The sequence below is a fragment of the Castor canadensis genome, chromosome 6 (genome assembly GCF_047511655.1).
Source record: "Castor canadensis chromosome 6, mCasCan1.hap1v2, whole genome shotgun sequence".
Lineage (NCBI taxonomy): Eukaryota > Metazoa > Chordata > Mammalia > Rodentia > Castoridae > Castor > Castor canadensis.
In genome coordinates, this window is record NC_133391.1 from 76,319,142 (window position 1) to 76,336,843 (window position 17,702).

General features: G+C 37.9%; 1 protein-coding gene across 9 annotated transcripts in view; it reads right to left on the minus strand.

Moving 5' to 3' along the window:
* Arhgap26 (Rho GTPase activating protein 26) overlaps positions 1-17,702 on the minus strand; it is a 416,522-nt gene that overhangs the window by 121,815 nt on the left and 277,005 nt on the right. The gene's annotated exons all lie outside the window — the stretch shown is intronic.

Genomic DNA, 17,702 nt, shown 5'->3' on the forward strand with positions numbered 1-17,702 from the left:
TAAGCACTATGTGTTTCTTTCCAATATGCCTATTCTTTTTGTCTCAAACTCTTATTTATATTTTTAATTATTTCAAACGTAATTATTTTATGGTCTCTATGAAATTTTTTGGGTATTTGAAATTCTTGGGTCTTGTTATTCCTGCACATTGCCTCCAATGACTCTAGCTGGTGGTAGATTACTTCTTTGTATGTTTATACTTTTGAATTTAGTTCAACAGGAGCTTTAGTTATGAAAAGCCCAGGTATAGTTGAATTCCTGCTCTTCAGCTAGTATTTAAGGGGTATCATTGAGTGACAGATTTAAAGTTTTGAATATGCTAACTGATTTCTTTAGACATCCCAGGCTGCAGTAGAAAAATAAATTCCCCATTGTACCCCCGTTCTGGAAACTAGATTGTTTTAAAACCAAGTCCACCCTTTCAATGGTGTTGAAGCCTGTCAAGGAACCCTGATTAATAGGGTGGGGGTGGTCTCAGTTCCAACTCCTACTCTCAAGTCGTCGCTAGTTTTCCTTTCCATCCCCACATGGTTCTAGAGTGCACATTAACCAGCACTGGCAACTCGACATTCCTCTCCAATGCCTTCATCTACCCAGGGCAGCTATACGCTCAGCTCAGCTTCTTATTTCCTAGTGACATGATTTTCTAGTGATATGTAACTTTTACCTGACTTATACTATTTACGACTAATCTATTTTTGTAAAGATAGATTTCAATTTGAATTAAAGTTGGTAAGTACGTACATGATTTTTACCCAATAGAAATGCAATGTCTTTGAAACAACAAAGAACCTCAAAAACTAAGGTTTAAGGTTTTACTGCCTTGTAGAATATCAAGGAGTTTTGAATCTAACTTGGAGATCTTATTTCAGCATTATTTCTTTTGTTAACTATATAAACAAGTCTCTGCTAGCCTCTTTTGTACTGGCTTCATATTTCTTCTGGTAGCCTTGTAAGTCTTTGACGTGCTTATCTTATACTTTTACAAAGATGCATTTTAAAAATGTTAAGCAAACTACACTTTAACATTAACTCTATTTACTGTGTGTCTGCCAAGTATAAGACAGTGCGCTAACTTCCCTAGATGTGAGTAAAATCCAATCCTCGTGTTGTTTCTCCTCAAATACAGTATCTTTGCTTTGTTATGTCTTCTCACTGTTGCTAAAATTATAAGGAAATGTTCCATTTCATAGATATAATAACCCAGCAATGTAGTTTTAAGTCACAATACCTTTTCAGAGTAGACAACTAAACACCAATTAAACCCCCAATTGATAATTCTCATGAACTGGTTTTTAAGTCAAACTTGAATTAGTTAAGTGGAAAATAACTGTAAAAAATAAAATTTAATTAAAAACTTAAAAATCACCTTGTGATCTTGTTAAAACAACAGATTAGAAATTTATGTTCAGAAGAAATGGACTTAAAAAATAATACAAGGGTTATGCTATCCATTGTAAACATCCAGGAAGAATATATGTTCTGCACCCTGAATATTATAATCTATAGTCAAATACATCAAGCCCATTTCTAGAACAAGGAGAACTGAAAGGAATCTAAAATGAGAATTCTAACTTTTGAGTTCCATATTATTTAATTAGACATGTTGTCAAATAGAATAAAAATTGAGAAAGGGCTATTTTCAGATTAAAAAAATATGAAGCTCTGAGAAGTTAAGAATCTGAATTTGAACTACAATTTTTTAAACCTGGAATTCTACAAAAAAATCAATTAAAAAAATTCCAGGTTTTTACAATCTGCACAAGATACATGCTAGTGAATATGTCATCAAATCAAATTATTGGTGATATTTTAAACAAATAGGTAATCAAAGGTGCAATTTTCAAGTTAGTTCTACTTTGATAGAATGTGAAATTATCAAGAATTTACATGACTATTTCTTTAGAATTAGGTAAGTTTGCTCTACTATACCCACAGAGAAATGTTTTCTAATTCATATCTTGCAGGCGGGTATATTCCTTTAGAAAGGTGCTGGAATGAACATATTGTAAGACTATTGGAGATTTTTAAAAAAATTTAACTAGAACAGAGGTTCTCAAAGTGTTGGTCCATGGATTCCTATAGGTCTCTAAGACCCTTTCAGGGGTTCCATGTGATGAAAAAAAAAACATGCTCAGTTAAACTGCTCATGACTTACCATGCATCTAGGTAGTGAGTGGCATCAAGCTGTGATGACCGCGCTTGTATTCGTCACTTAAAAACTCCAGTAATAAATCAGCAAGATTAGTAATTTTATTAAAACATGATTTCATCATGTCACTCAGAATGTCATGAAAGCTAATGAAGTGTTTAATTCTAGAATTTTCTATCTAGTATTTTCAGATGATTATTGACCACAAGAAATTGCAGAAAGGACATTGTGACTAAAGGGGGAATACTATAGATTGAATGTGGAAGAAAATATAATTTCATCCAGTTATCTTCTATCATCAGGTATTAAAGACATTTATAAAATATAAAATGACAATGAATTCAAATATAAATACATTTTTCAGTTTTAATTTCTAGTACTATAAATATGAATAGATGCAATCCTCATAGACAAAAATTGCTGAAGAGTCTGAAGAGGTACCAAGACCAAAAGTTTTAGGGGCTAAGAATATAGCTTAATGAATATACTGTGGATGGGGGTTTCCTTTGGAAGTGATAAAAATGTTTTGGGATTAGATAGAGGTGAAATTTGCATACCCTTGCCAATGTGGTAAATGCCACTGTGTTGTATACTTTAAAATGGTTAATTTATCTTATATGAACTATACCTCAATAAAATAACTGTTAAAAAAAAAAAAGAGCATAGTACCTTGCAACCCATCAGTCAAGAGTTCCCTTTCCAGAATGTAGACCATGAGATATATACTATCTATCATGAGATCATTTTTCTGTATAAGATTATGTTAGGGTATTTCTGCTTTATGTGAAATTTACATATTTCAAGAGGTCCTTCCCTTAAATAAAATGAACACTGTGATCAAATTTTTACAATTTGGCCCAAAACCCTGTTTTGTCATATTTATGACATCTCAGACCAATCCATTTAACCTTTCTGTCAATAGCCAATACATGTCATCTACTTACATGTCCATATTAAACATACATAGCACAACCCTATATGTTATACTGTGACAGATTCTGGAAACAAAAGGGTGAATCCAAATCACAGCTAGCCTCTGCACCCATAGGGCATACAACTTAGTAAAAAAGATAATCATGGATAAGAAAAGGACACAAATAAGAAGGAATACACAGTTATGGAGTTCTCTACAAAAAAAAAAAAAGGTATTCAGTGTCAAAAGCACATAAAATAGGGAACAGTGACTTAACTGAAAATGCAAGAAGGATTCCTTAAGGACCAGTAGCAGCAGCTTTACCTAAGGTTTGTTAGAAATGCAGTATCTCAGGTCCCTTCTAGACCTATCAAAAGCTTCATTTTAACAAGTTTCCCAGGTGAGAAATACTGTTCTAAAAAATCATAGGGGTTAATGAGATGGAGGAGGACTCTTCTGTCCCAGATAAGAGACAAAGGCCTTACAGTCAGAGGGTAGGCATTTCTGAGGAACTCAGAGGAGACCACTGGGGTGGGACTGGACAGGATCTGGGGAGCACAGTGCCAGAGATGCCAGGGCCTGGCATCTAATAAATTTGGTCACAAGTAACCAGAAGAGTTAGGAGGGACTCTAGTCTCCTCTACACAACAAGGCACGCCTTCCTGGCACTAAAGTACTTTAAAAACAAACCCACAGTTAGATACTCATCCTTTTATAGTTGCTGAAGGGCAGATTCCTTTAATTCCATTGCAAGAACCAAGTTTTTATAGCACAAGTGGCAATAGCTCTGGTTCCCCAGGATGTAAAATAACAAGGCAGCCTTGAAACACCTTTATTTGAATGTGTGTAAGAAATCTACTGATGTGCCTCATTGCAGTGGAGGTCCAAACACCAAAGAAGTAGTGAGTGCACTTTGGCTTCTGCACACACTCTAAAGCAACAAACATGGGTCACATTGCCAGTAGCCCTACTCAACACTTTATTTAGTGCTTTGGAAACTTACTGGAACATGACCCAGCAAACTTGTAAAACTCAGTAGACTGACTATTACAACAGCTGTGCTAAATAGACAATATCAATAAATATTTGAGAGAGACAGGATGTAGGACCCAAAACTTTAGTGTGGCTCCAGGGGTTTATGGTTGCCTGAGTATGGGAAAACAGTTATGCCAGTCAAACTTCTCCCTGAGAACTAAAGTGAGTTCATGTGAGAGAGAAGAATCATGATGTGGGGTTAGGCTGGGCATGAGAATTTATACTTGAAGCATCTCAGCAACAGCCAAAAGTACTTGGGAAGGCAGGAAAGACCTTGATTGATACAAGAAGACTGGCTCAATCCACAGGTAATAAACCCTGAGCAATAAGTGCAGCAATAAGTTACTCTAAGACTAACATGTTCAATGTGAAGGAAACATCATTACTTCAAAGACCTACATGTGCCAGGGGTACGTTAAAAATAAGGGTGAAGACTCAAGTTTTATTTTCCTCATCGTCAAAATTCTAGATGATTGAACAACAGTAAGTCTGTGTCATTTTAGCAAGCACATAGGCAGTTTTCTAGATCCGTGAATGACTCTATACAGCTTTACAATGGTTTTGCCAGAGAGAAAACTTCTTCCAACAAAGACACAATCAACTTCTTGCTCTTTTATAGGTTGTAGAAGGTGTATTAGCTGCCACCATATGGAACCTCGAATGCCTAGCTCTGAAAATCTAAGAACAGGATGACAACAACACTTTTGTCTTACTTCTTTTTTTAAAATCACTGATGAATAATCTCTGGGCCTTAGGAGGTTAAAAGTTTTCCTTGCACAATAGGGACAAGTACAGCCAAAATTATTCCAATTTTATAAGAATTCAAAAAAGTAAGATATTATGAACCACCAAGATGGTTTCCAGTGAGTTGAAATTCAGGGCATTCTTCTGGTTAAGGAGGTTAGCTTCCTTACTTATACCCACAAGCCACTTGAAGGATGTGAATCCTCAGCTAACTTCTGGCACCTACTCAAATCTAGCTAGAGGGAATAAATACTTGGTTTAGCTGAACAAATGCTTTGGAGCACTCTGCAGCCACCAAACTCAAAGTTTTGGATGAGAACAGTTTGAACAAAATCTGTCTTTTGATGTTTCCTTCCAGTAATAAAAATCAAAGTATTTCACCTAAATTAAGGGCCAGGGGTGTAACTCAGTAGTAGAGCACTTGCCTAGTGTGTGCAAGGCCCCGCACACAAACAGAATGACTCATTGTATGTAGTGGTAGTACTGCCTCTGCCTAGTTCTCCTACACCAATCACCTTGTCCTCTCCCTCTGTACTCCAACCACACTGCTTATCTTTACACATCCCATTATCTGGAAGCCTCTTTCCCCTTTTCCCCCTGTTTATACAATTAATTTCTATTAATTGTCTCAATTACCCTTGTTCCTTGCCCCCAAATTAGGAACCCAGTGCTCTGCCTCTATTTGTAATTACATGTCTATGTGACTATGGTGCACATCCCTCCCATTTTCTCCCAGCAGTGGATGTTCTGTGAAGCACCTATAGAGTGTCAGGCTGAGTGATTTAGAGCAAATGATGTGATAGACACAAATAAGTAAATCAAATGTTTCAAAGGCTACAACCAAAGTATGCACAATGCATGGGTGGGAAATAGCAAATTCTACCTGTGCAGAGAGCATTTCTTAGCATAAGCAAAGATGGGGGATGGGGTGTGGTCAAGCAGTTGGTTATTCTCAGAGCAGCAGGTTTTGGGCATGGAGTGAAAAAAGGCAAGGCTGGAGAGGAAGCAGTATCCATACCATAGTATGTCCTTGCATGTCATGCTGAAGAGGGCTTTAAGTAGGGCAGGGCTTCTTTCTGGTTAAAAACATGCCTCCCTCCAAATCTGCGGAAACTCAAGCTATAAACCTTACTCTGCTCTTTTGCCAAATTTCCTATAAACACTGCATGCATTCCTCTCAAGGAAACAAAGAAAAAGTAACTTTTCCATGCATTCCAAATACATTTCTATGAGCTATCACAAATCAATCAGTGCAGGTTGGTAAGAATCCAGAACTCACCACCAGAAACAGACAGCCAAATCTGTCTCATTCTCATTGTCTTTTCTTTTTCAATTGTAATGGCATATGATGAAAAATTTATTTTTAAATTTTTAAAGTGGTATTAAATTTCAATAATGGGGAGTATTGTGACCATGGTTATGATCCTAAATCTCCCTGAAATTTAATCTATCCACTACCACCAGGTCATCAACAGCAGTCTGTTTCAGACTTTAAATTCCCATTCAATTATAGTTTTCACTATACTTTGTATCTGGGTGGCCTGGCTAATAGCATGATATAAAGGTCAATGAGTGGATGCTGGATACTACTGAGATGATAAAATGGAGATGGAAAGAGCTGAAGGGTTTCATCTTATCTCAAAGAACATTAATTGCTATAAAAATCATATCTTGATTTCATCATATGTAATGTTAAAACTGATCCTTTGCATATAAAGCATCTCAGAGCCTTCTTATCAGAGAGCTAAGTCCCAAGATATAAGTGGGATAAAGATACACTGATTTTGAGTTAAGAAGAGAATGTGAAAGGGAGATCCTTTTCAACTCAAAAATTACTTCTTACGCACCTATTATGTCACCAACAGACTGCTGGGGGAGGTGCAGATAAGACTTGATCTCTCACCTCACAGGAACATCAAAAGTGAAAAGAAGGGCAGAAGGGGAGACAAAGATAAATTTGACTAGAATAAAACTGATAATTGGGCCATTACTGGAGTGTACACTAAAGGCAGAAATGAGGCCAGAGTTTTAAAACTATTTCTAAATGGTAAACTAGTTTCTTGAGGCTATAAGCCATGGCTTAGATGTCTAGTAACACAAACTAATCACAAGGAGAAAAAAAAAAAAGATGAAAGAACGCTTCTCTGGCTTCCCCATAGAAGTGGGAAAGCTGCCTTTAACTGCTGAGATTCTTAGGAACTGTAACTTATTGGTATGACACAATAAAATATACACTCAACAGTGATGACTTTTCTCTTAAGGAATATGACAAAATATCTAGCTATCAACATCCAAATAAGGCAAGCAACATCAACTTTTTCCCTACATTTTAATACTCAAAAACTTGTAAAGTTCTGTAAAAAGAAATTTTTAAGAGTCACTATGAGAAAAACATTAAGCATCACTTAGTTTTTGGTGATTTGAAAAGGAATAATCATGTTTTATGAAAATCAAAGGGAAACAGAATATGTTGGAAAAAGAAGTCTGCTTAGAGTGAGATCTCTACCAACTTCCATCATCTTATGCTTACTAAGGAAAACTATGCTAAGCATGCTGAGAAAAAAATGGGTTTGGGATTCAACTAAGAACATGGATACTGGGAGTGGGAGGTATAACCCAGTGGTACAGCATATGCTTAGTATGCAGAGGCCTTGGGTTTAACCCCCAGCACCTCCCTTCCCCTCAAAAAAGAGAATAGTTATAAATCCTGACTTTAAAACTTGGTAGCAGTATGCCTTTGAACAAGTTATGTAATTCTTTGAATCCTGAAGTTCTCCTCTGTAAGTTAAAAACCCCAATATCTGCCTTGGGAGATTTTTGCAATGCTTATAGATACTGGTTGTCTAAAGCATGTTGACATGAACTAGGTCTTCAAAAAATGCAATTTTATTATCATGTTCTTTTATGTTTCTCAGAAATTCCTGTAAATAAATTATTACTCCCTAGTGACTTTTGAGCAGAGACAAATAGTGATGGGAAATTTCTTCCCTGGATGGGAATAATAAACACAATTCCATATTCCTGTGACAATGAAGACAGTACTCAGTTCATTCTCCCTGGAAGAATTCCTCTTAATACATACAGAGTGTCTTGGGGATTGGACAAGTATCAAGGCTGAAGCATCCAGAGAATTTACACTAAGCTGAGAGCCAAAAACAGACACCAACAGAAGTTAAAAATAGAAAAGGAAGACCCCAAAATGTAAAATAGATAGTATTCCACAAAGTTATCAAATAGCCCCAGCAAAAAAAAAAAAAAATGTTAATGAGATAAAAGCTGCCATTTTTGAGCCCTTACTCCATTCTAGACTCTGGACATGCACTTGGCATACATCAATTCAATTTTCACACCATGACTTTGAGATAGGTCTTACTATTCTCCCCATTTTATAAGTGAGGACATAGATCTAGATGGCAGGTAATTCACAACAGGTCTCCTCCAGCTGATAAGTGCTAGAATTGAAATTTGAACTCAGGCCTGTCCAATTCCATGGGTTGCCACTCTTAACATTGGCATTTCCAAACATATCCATGGAAAACATGGGTTGCTACCTTAAATAGACCAAGTAGTCTATTCTCTAAACATCAGGCTTAGTCTACCACAGTTCCATTTCCACTCATTCTTGAAGGTATGAGTCTGAACTGGGACGAACCCAGAGCTTCTGCTCTGACTGTGGGCAGCTCCTTCTGATCTTCCTTGCTACTCCCCCTCTGCCCATTTCTAAATGTAGTAGCCAGAGACTCCATCATGGGACGTCTCCTCCTTTACCCATCACTGCCTTCAGTGATCACTTTAGTCCTGTGGTTGATATAAAGCAAAGAAAAATCCTCTGTAAGCTGATAGCTCATAATTGAACTCATTGGTATCTTCACCCCTGAAGCCCAACACCCTACAACCCCAATCAAACAAGACAAGACTTTCCTTCTTCCCCTTTGGCAAACTGAGCCAAAAACCCAGGAGATATCCTTGATTTCTCCCACATGTTACAGCTAGCTCATCAGTTATTTCTGCTGATCCTGTTGTGAAAAATCTCAACTTTAACTGTTTCACACCACCATCATCCTAGCCCAGGGCCAATGTCTAGCATTTGTACTACTGCAATGCCTCCCAGGTGGTCTCCCCAGATCTACTCTTGGCCCTTTTAGCTCATTCCACAGCAACAGAGGATCTTGGGGAAAGAAACAAAGTCAAAACAAATCATGTTATACACTCCTTCCATACCCTCCTCTGATTCTCCATTACAATGAGAATAGAATTCAAACTTCTTCCTGGGCACCCCAAGGACTGGTTCCTGCTTAACTTTACACTCAGCTTGTTCCACACTGACCTTATCATTCCTTGAATAAACCCAAGCACATTTCCACACACCACACAGGTATCTTTCTCAGAGCCTTTACTGTTGCCTCTCTCTGAGAGTCTTCCATGAACTCTTCATTCAGGTATTGTTTAATGACCTAACACAGCCCCTTTCCTACCCCCTCAACATTCTAACCACTCACCCTAACCCTAGAGCATTTAACATTCCCTGACATTATCTTTTTAATAGATATAATCTATATTTTAATGTCATTTTTTAAAAAATCGCCTCTATATTTACAAGTCATAATTATAGAGTAGGTGCTCAATGAATATTTGTGAATCATCTTTTTCCTTGATTAAAATTTAAACTCTAGGACAGCAGGGATTTTGAGTTGGTCCTTGCTATATCCCATGTTTAGAATAGTACTTGACATCTGATAAGCATCCTGATATTGTGAAGAATGAATAAATGGAAAGATCTTCCTACTCCTACAAGGATCAGGCCAACTCCTGCCTCGTAAGCAAAAGAACAGGGCCATTTGAACTTGTGTTTGAGTGGCTCAGAGTACACTATTATCCAGAGTCATCCTCCTTAGACTCCATATTAGATCTTCACCATCCAGATGCCTTGAAGCTAAGTGACAGCTGGCTTGGTCTTTTAAAAGGGGAGAAGACCATGTAAGGCAATATGAGCCTAGGCTTTGGACACCAGGAGAATTCTGCATTTCTATCTCTAGATTCCCCACAGGCCTTGCAAAACTTGTACAAAACAAGCTCACTTCTGTAGGCACAATGCACCGCTAGATCAATTTCTACAAATACTACCCTGCTAAGGTTGTACAGAAAGAGTCCAAAGGCAGAACAGGTCCTCTGTGAACCCTAACTCCATACCATACCATTATCTCCATAGTCATGGGAGACAATGCAAGTGCTTTGGACTGAAGAGGACTAAGGAGGCACATATGTTTAAAAGCACATTCACTTAATCCATTCTGACAATGAGAAAGGTTTATATGGGACTGACAATACCAGGCTAGCTGTAGTCAGTCTGGAACACCCTGCAGGTATTTTCAGTTAAATGTGATAATCAAATTAGCTGCACAGCATGGGTAACTCCGAAACAGCAAACCGAGCTTCCTGGGCAATCTCCTGGTCTGCCTTTCTCCTACACTGAGTGCAAAGATCAACAGTCAGCCTGTTAGCAAAAGCTAAAGTGCAGGCTATAAGCAAAGGTGTTCACAGACATGCCAGGGTGGACAAAAACAAAGAAAGGAAGATGGAGAGGTCTCTGTTCCAATAGTCTGAAAAGAACAAAGTGCTTACTGCACAATAGACAGAGATGGAGAAGGCACTCTCTATCCATACACTCACTCTACCTAACTTGTTTTCTTGTCCAACTAGACAGATCCTTTGTGTCCTCCCATCTCTTTACTCTTTCAAAATTGACTTCCCACTCAGATGTAATTAAGTTTCATAGTGCAGGATGAGTATCCCTTATCCAAAGTGTTTGAGATGAGAAATGTTTCAGATTTCAGATTTTTTTTAATTTTGGAATATATGCATTATATGTAATAATATATCTTGGAGATGGGACCCTAGTCTAAATGTAAAATTCATTTATGTTTCATATGTATCTTATACCCAGAGCTTAAAGGTAATTTTAGACAATAATTTTAGTGTACTTTCATTTTGACTGTGACCTATCACATGAGGTCAGATATGGAATTGCCACTTGTATCATGTCTGTGCTCAAAAAGTCTTGGATTCTGGAGCATTTCACATATTGACTTTTGGCATTAGAGATGCTTGACTGACACTTCCAACAAAATGTAAGTTAAAGGGGGGAGGAGAGAAAGGCCTTTGGACTTTGGACTGATTATGTGAAACCAAAGAAAAAGCTGAACCTGAGATAAGATAGTTAATTCATAATTTCTGCACATTTTCCAGTATTATTCTTGCTCAATTCAGTTGAAAATTACCTTGGGGCTCAGCATTTGCAGAGCATGGTCAGGATGCCAAATGCCTGGCTACAAGATTGGTTCCTTTAGACAAAAACGTCATGCCGGTTCAGAGGCTCTCAATCACAGGTTTCACCACTGTTAACAAATCACTGAAGAGCTCAGAGAGCACACATACTAAGAATGTCTCTAAAGTTCCTTTTCTAGTTTTTAAGCCAGTGTTCCAATTTGGTCAAAGTTCTACAAGGAGCCAGCTTTCTATTACTGATGTTAATATAGGAGAATAATTTTCAATTATCAATGCAAAGCAGCAACACATTCCTGAAAAGTTCTGTCTAAATCAAAATTCTGTATCTGAAATCCTTTTACCCATTGACTGTTATAAAAATTCCAAATGTGGTCTGAAATGGCAAACTATAGACAGACAGAACAAACCCATACTCTAGCACTATCAATGACTGCCCACAGCTGAGGGAAATGCTGACAAAAAGACTCGAAATGGGAATTAAAACCCAACCAAGGTGTGAACCTCAGTGATGAAAGGGAGACACCTACAGTGCAAAATTCAGGGGAACCTCGCTCTCAGGTTTATTGTAAGGTACTGCCTCCTTGCCTCAACCTAAGTTCAACCTTGATAATATGTCGTCTTGTTGTCCAGACTTACTTTACCTGCAGTTAAAGGTGACTATTTTGTTGTTGTTCTTATTGTTTCTTAAACAAGGCCCAACAGGGCCTCTCTTATGCTAGGCAAGTCTTGTACCGCTAGCCAACATTCTTGGCTAGGTAATTCTATCTTCTTTAGCTAGCTTGCTGATTTTCTTCTTCCTTTTCCCTTACTTCCATATCCCTGACCATTCACAGGGGATAGGAAAATGTGGTAGCTGTTCATTTCAATGGTATTAACACATATGTAAGAACATGCAGACACTGACTGACCTTTAGAGGCAGGGAGCAGAGATGAAAGGCAATTAGAGGCTTAAGTGTCTTCCTGAAAACTGCTAGGCTTTGGGAGGGGAGACATGTCAGCCTGACCCTAGAAAAGCCCAGACACTGATAGTTGGAACCCCTTCTCTCATTACTGAGAGACAGCAGAGTGTCAAGTATTTCTCTTGCTAGGTGGTCCAGACAGCTGTGAACACCCAGAGTTAGAAAGGGACTTCTTTGAGACAGGGTCCTGAGTGCTGGATGAGACTTGTCTTTGACTATACAGTTCACTTTGAGAAATTTTTCATACGGCTCAGATATTTCAGACTGGTCCTCTAAAGAGACTAGAAGTCTCACAGGGCCGTATTGCCTTTGTAAGGCAGAAAAGGTGATACAATATAGGCAGGGTGACCTGCTTAGCCAGGAACAGCGAGTTCTTTAAGAGCTGTGTCTCCTTGTATGGAGGCCAGTGGCAGAATTTTACCAGTCTTTACATTTTCAGGTAAAGAGGACCTACCAAAGGCCTAGCATTAACAACAATAAGGCCGGTTACTGGGTGTTTCTATGTCAGATCTCTCTGGGAGGTTCGACATCAGCCCTATGAATCCTATGAAGAGATTCACTCTCTTTAGTTCCTTCATTCTTTTTCTTCCCAGATATTCTAGGCCTTTAGCCAAGCTGTTCCAATTCTTGGCCTAGAACACATTCTACCAACCTCCACTCCAAGCCCTGTAGCCTAGCTAATGTGCTTACATATTTTCCAGTTCAGGCTAGATGGTAATTACCATACTTAATTGCATTCACAGAACTTAGAGCACTACCTAGTACACAGTCCATGCTCTGTCTAGCTAGCACTACAGAATGAAAAGTACCTCATCTTAAGCAAAGTTAGTCAGGCTCAAGGTCAAAAATCACATGTTCTCCTTCATATGCAGATTATAGACCTAAAACAAATGCAGTAATATTATTGGACATAGGTCACACATTAAGGGGTATTGGAGGGATAGGGAAAGGGAAGGAAACCTAAAACTTGAATGTTGTTGATGTGTTCACTGTAGAGGAGCAAATATGGTAATCTTAAACTGGCAAAGTACACTATGGGAGGGGGACTGGGAAGTAGTGAAGCGGTGTGGTAGAGATGAACCAGTTTGGATTGTAATACATCTATGCATGGAAACAACACAAGGAATCTCCCTATATAGCTATCTTTATCTCAAACTAGCAAAAATGCCATGATTTTCTTATTATCTTTTATGTTTTCTCTTCTACAAAATTAGAGAACAAGAGGGTGAAACAGGTTCTGCTGGGAAACCAGTCTCAAATAATGTATACACGTGTAGGTAAAATGCAAAAACAATAAAATAAAATAAAACCACTTCTCCATTTTGAAGGAAAAAAAGTCAATAAGAAGATTAAAAATGCATCTTTGGTCAATATTATCCTTAGTAGTAGCACCTAGATTTTAGGGTAAACTGAAATCACTTGGGAGTTTATTAAAGACAGAAATCCCTACTGCTCTCCTAACCCTGTTACAGTTCAGGAGATCTTGAATGGGCCAAGTGAGCTTCTATTCAAAAAAAGAAAAAGATCCCTAGTACACTAGTACAGCCTTTGTTAAATGTACCAAGAAATATTTTTAAAAAAGGAATTCAAAGCAAATGAAAATTGCAATTTTGACCTAAAAGTCTATTCTCTCTTGCTCGTGAGTAAATAGCCAATAGTGATTCTTCAAAGAAAAGTTTACATTTTGATCATAATAAATTAAAATCATTATATACATGTTTATTTATGTAGCTCTGCAAAATGTTACCTCTATAATAAAGCAGTAATTGTTGTATACAATTGAAATGTTAAAGGCACACTTGTTAAAGTTATGTTCTAGGTCACAATTAGACAACAATTCTATCGTTATTTGTAACTGACATAGGGAAAATGCAGCTTCAGGCTACCGAGGCTTGTTATCGACTATCTAAAGATAACCTCCTCAACTTCCTGCCTTTAGCAACAGTCACAGCTCCATTTCCCACAGCACAGAACTCACACCTCACCCCTAGTGCCCATCACTATGTGGCAATTAACCCGTGGACATGCCCAGGCTCCTCTCTGGACTCTGAGTTCCTGCCTCCTAAGAGGGAAGGTCTCCTGCTCATCTTTGAGAAGATGTGTCTACCACAGGGCGTGTATCATGCTATAAGCATGTCATCAAGTAGCTTGTGAATAAGTTAGCACATCTGAACAGGTCTTGGCCTAAGGTATCCAATGAAAAGGGAGTCTCTAGCCTATAAGTTTTGGTAGATGTTTTCTCTAAAAGATCGGATAGTAAACACTTAGTCTTTACAGGCCATAATGCTTTCTCTTGTAACTTTTCAATCTGCCAGCTATAGCTAAAAGGCTGTCATAGATGATGTGAAAGTACATGATTGAGGCTCTGTTCCAGTAAAACTTTTTGAAAACTGAAATCTGAATTTCATATAAATTTCATGTGTGTCATGAACCATTACTCTTCTTTTAATTTTTTCAACTATTTTTAAATGTAAAAAACCACTCTTAGCTTGTAGTCACACAAAAACTAGCAGCAGGGTATTCCAACCTGTGCTCCAGGAGAACTGGATAGCAAGAGGAAGATGGTGAAAGTACAGGTTACTAGACAAGCTATAATAGAGTAGTAGAAGAGGGGAGTGTGGGATGGATGAAGAGCCAGCTGGCCCTCACAGTACCTGCAAACAGGCAAAAAGAAATAATGCAGAAACTGAAACAAGAAGCAATGTAAAATCAGTTCTATGTAATGATAAAGCTAAATTTAACTAATGACTCAGGAAATCATAAAAATACATTGATACAGTTAAAAAGCCATTAGCAATACCAGTTAAGATGAAAAAACAAACAAAACATGAAATCTTTTTCAAGTGATAAAGTTTTACCATTTCCAGCACTGCTAAAATCTACTCCTTGTCTCTGCTGCCTGCTCTCTGTTGGAGATGCAAATGAGCAGAGAAGCAGACAAAAGACAGGGGCAAATGCATACAAAAGGGATTCTGTCTCAGAATAACTAGGGATTGACTGTCCTGTCCCTGTCCCACCCAGTCCTGATGCATAGTCAGAGATGACTCCCAAGTTAAAAGGGGCTGAGAGTCCAAGTCTGCTCCTTTCATTAAAAATAATTATAACTTTTTTAAATAGCACACATGGTTATTATATAAAAATACAAAAATAAAGAAGCCAAGAGAAGAAAACCCAAATTAGGATATCAGTGGCTACCTTGCAGACTGTTTTCCTTGACTGCAGTGTGAGTGTTTGTGTGTGTACTTTTTAAAAATTTTTTAAAAGAATCCTTTTCATTTTTTAGATGAAGAAATTGAAGGCCTGGTAAATTAGCTCAAGATTGTGCATAAAATGAGTAAAAATACAGGATGAACACCTCTGTCATTTAGTCTATGCTTTCTCCTCCTACCACTTAATAGAAATTAATAATGAGCAACTTGGCTAAGTCAACACCTGGTCCATAGCAAGTGCTCAATAAATTCAAATTCAAATTACATGTTGAAATGAATGATGATATTAGCTGGGCAGCACCATTTCTTTATCTCAGTTTAGCTCTCTCTAGGCCAGTTTTATCAGAGAAGCTCTTGATTATCAACAACACTGGAGAGTAGAGTCATCAGTGGGGTGTCAAATCCCAGTGAATGTAGGGATGTGAGATGATGCCTTTAACAGCAGTGGACAGGCAATACAGATTTTTTTGCTACTGAAAGTGCTTCACTTGGAACTTTACTTTGGGCTTTCCTTTTAGAATAAGGAACTATTCTGGATTCTTTATGGACTGTTTATTAGGAATTCAGTTTTTAACACAAACCCATTGTCTAAAGGGGGCATATAAAGAAACAGAAAGCATTGACACTTGCATGAGCATTGCCTGAAGTTTCAGATGCATCAGACTCAAGCATGACTAAACAATTTCTTATATGCCTATTCATGTCAAGAATCACAACACAATAAGGAAAGGATAATCTACATTTTTGCCACTGTTCTTTGCTTCATTAACAAACTGACTAGAGCTGGAGAAAATGACACCTTAAGGCAGGTAACAACTTAGAAAGGGAAGCTCATAGCTAGGTGATATGGAAAGCAGATTATGTGACAATTCCAGAGAGAAGGAAGGGCAGTTCTTAAAGCAGCAAAATGTCAATACAGAGGATAAGGAAATCTGACCAGCCAGATGGAGAGCCAAGGGAAGTCCCTATTTCTCTAGTGTCTTAAGGAAATATATTTAAATGTGTCCAGTTCTAGGGGGACTGGCAAACCAAGCTAGCACCTTCACTCTACCAAACATCACTGGAGATGATTCTGCATCCAGGCACATCCAAAGACACACAGTGAAGGCAGGCTAGGCCTCTGTGAAGCGCCAGCTCATACAAAACCAGAACCATGCATTCTGTGGAACTAAGCTGTATAACTGGGTATTGGAGAAGTATCTGGATGCTGAGTTATATTCATTATTATAATGGTCCTATCATCCACATAATAGTGGACACTAGGATTACTCAGGCACTTAAAAGATCCCCCAGAAAGTTAATATCTGTGCCAAGGTCTGAAGCTCAAGTGTGAAACAGAGATTCTCCGTGGCAAAGGACTCTATCTCAGCAAATGGCAATCTTGTGAATAACTGGTATTTTTTTAACATCTTTTTTAGCATATATTAGTTGTATAGGGGGGTTTCAATGTCACATTTTCATGTTTACAGTGTGCCTTGGTTAGGTTCATCTCCTCTATTATTCTCCCTACCCCCTCCCCAACTTAAGATAATCTCAACAAGTTTCATTGTTCTATTCATACAGGTATATAAAGTACATTGAGCTTATTCCCCTTCCTTCACCCTCTCCATTTACTCTCCCTCCTCCCATCAGTATCTACCAACCAACAGGACCTATTTTTTATTCTATTCCAGTCTTTTATTTTTCAAATGTACCTTTCAAGTGTTCAAAGGGGTTTCACTATGGTATTTCATCCATAAATTTACTGTATTTTAATCAGATTAGCCTCCTCCATTACTCTCTCTTACCCTTATTTCCTAACCCTTATTAATCAACAGATTTCAGTGTGTTTTATTATGCTATTTTCCTACACAGGTGAAATGTACTTCAATATTATTCATCCTCTTTTCCTCTCCCCAGTCCTTTCAAACAGTCCCACTATTACAGAAATTATATATATGATCATGTTTGCATTTGTATTTTGGACCTATCTTCCACATATGGGAGAAAATATTCAGCCTTTGTCATTCTGAACCTGGCTTACTTCACTTGATATGATGATCTCCAGTTCTACCCATTTACCTGAAACTGACAGAATTTCATATTTTATGATTGAATAATACTCTATTGCATATATACACCACATTTTCTTAATTCTTTATCAGCTGTAGGGTGTCTGGACTATTTCCATAGCTTGGCTATAAACATGAGTGTGCGAGTGTCTATACTGTATCCAGACTTACCGAATACCTGATATTTTCACCTGCCCAGCATCCTTTGAGTAATGGCATCTGATTTTTCCTTGGAAATTTTCCAATTGGATCCCCTCTCTCATTACCAAGAATGTGAGCTGAGTATCCCACTATCGCCTGTCACAGCAATGGGTACATTGCTCAAGAAAGACCATTACAACTCTCTGTATTAAG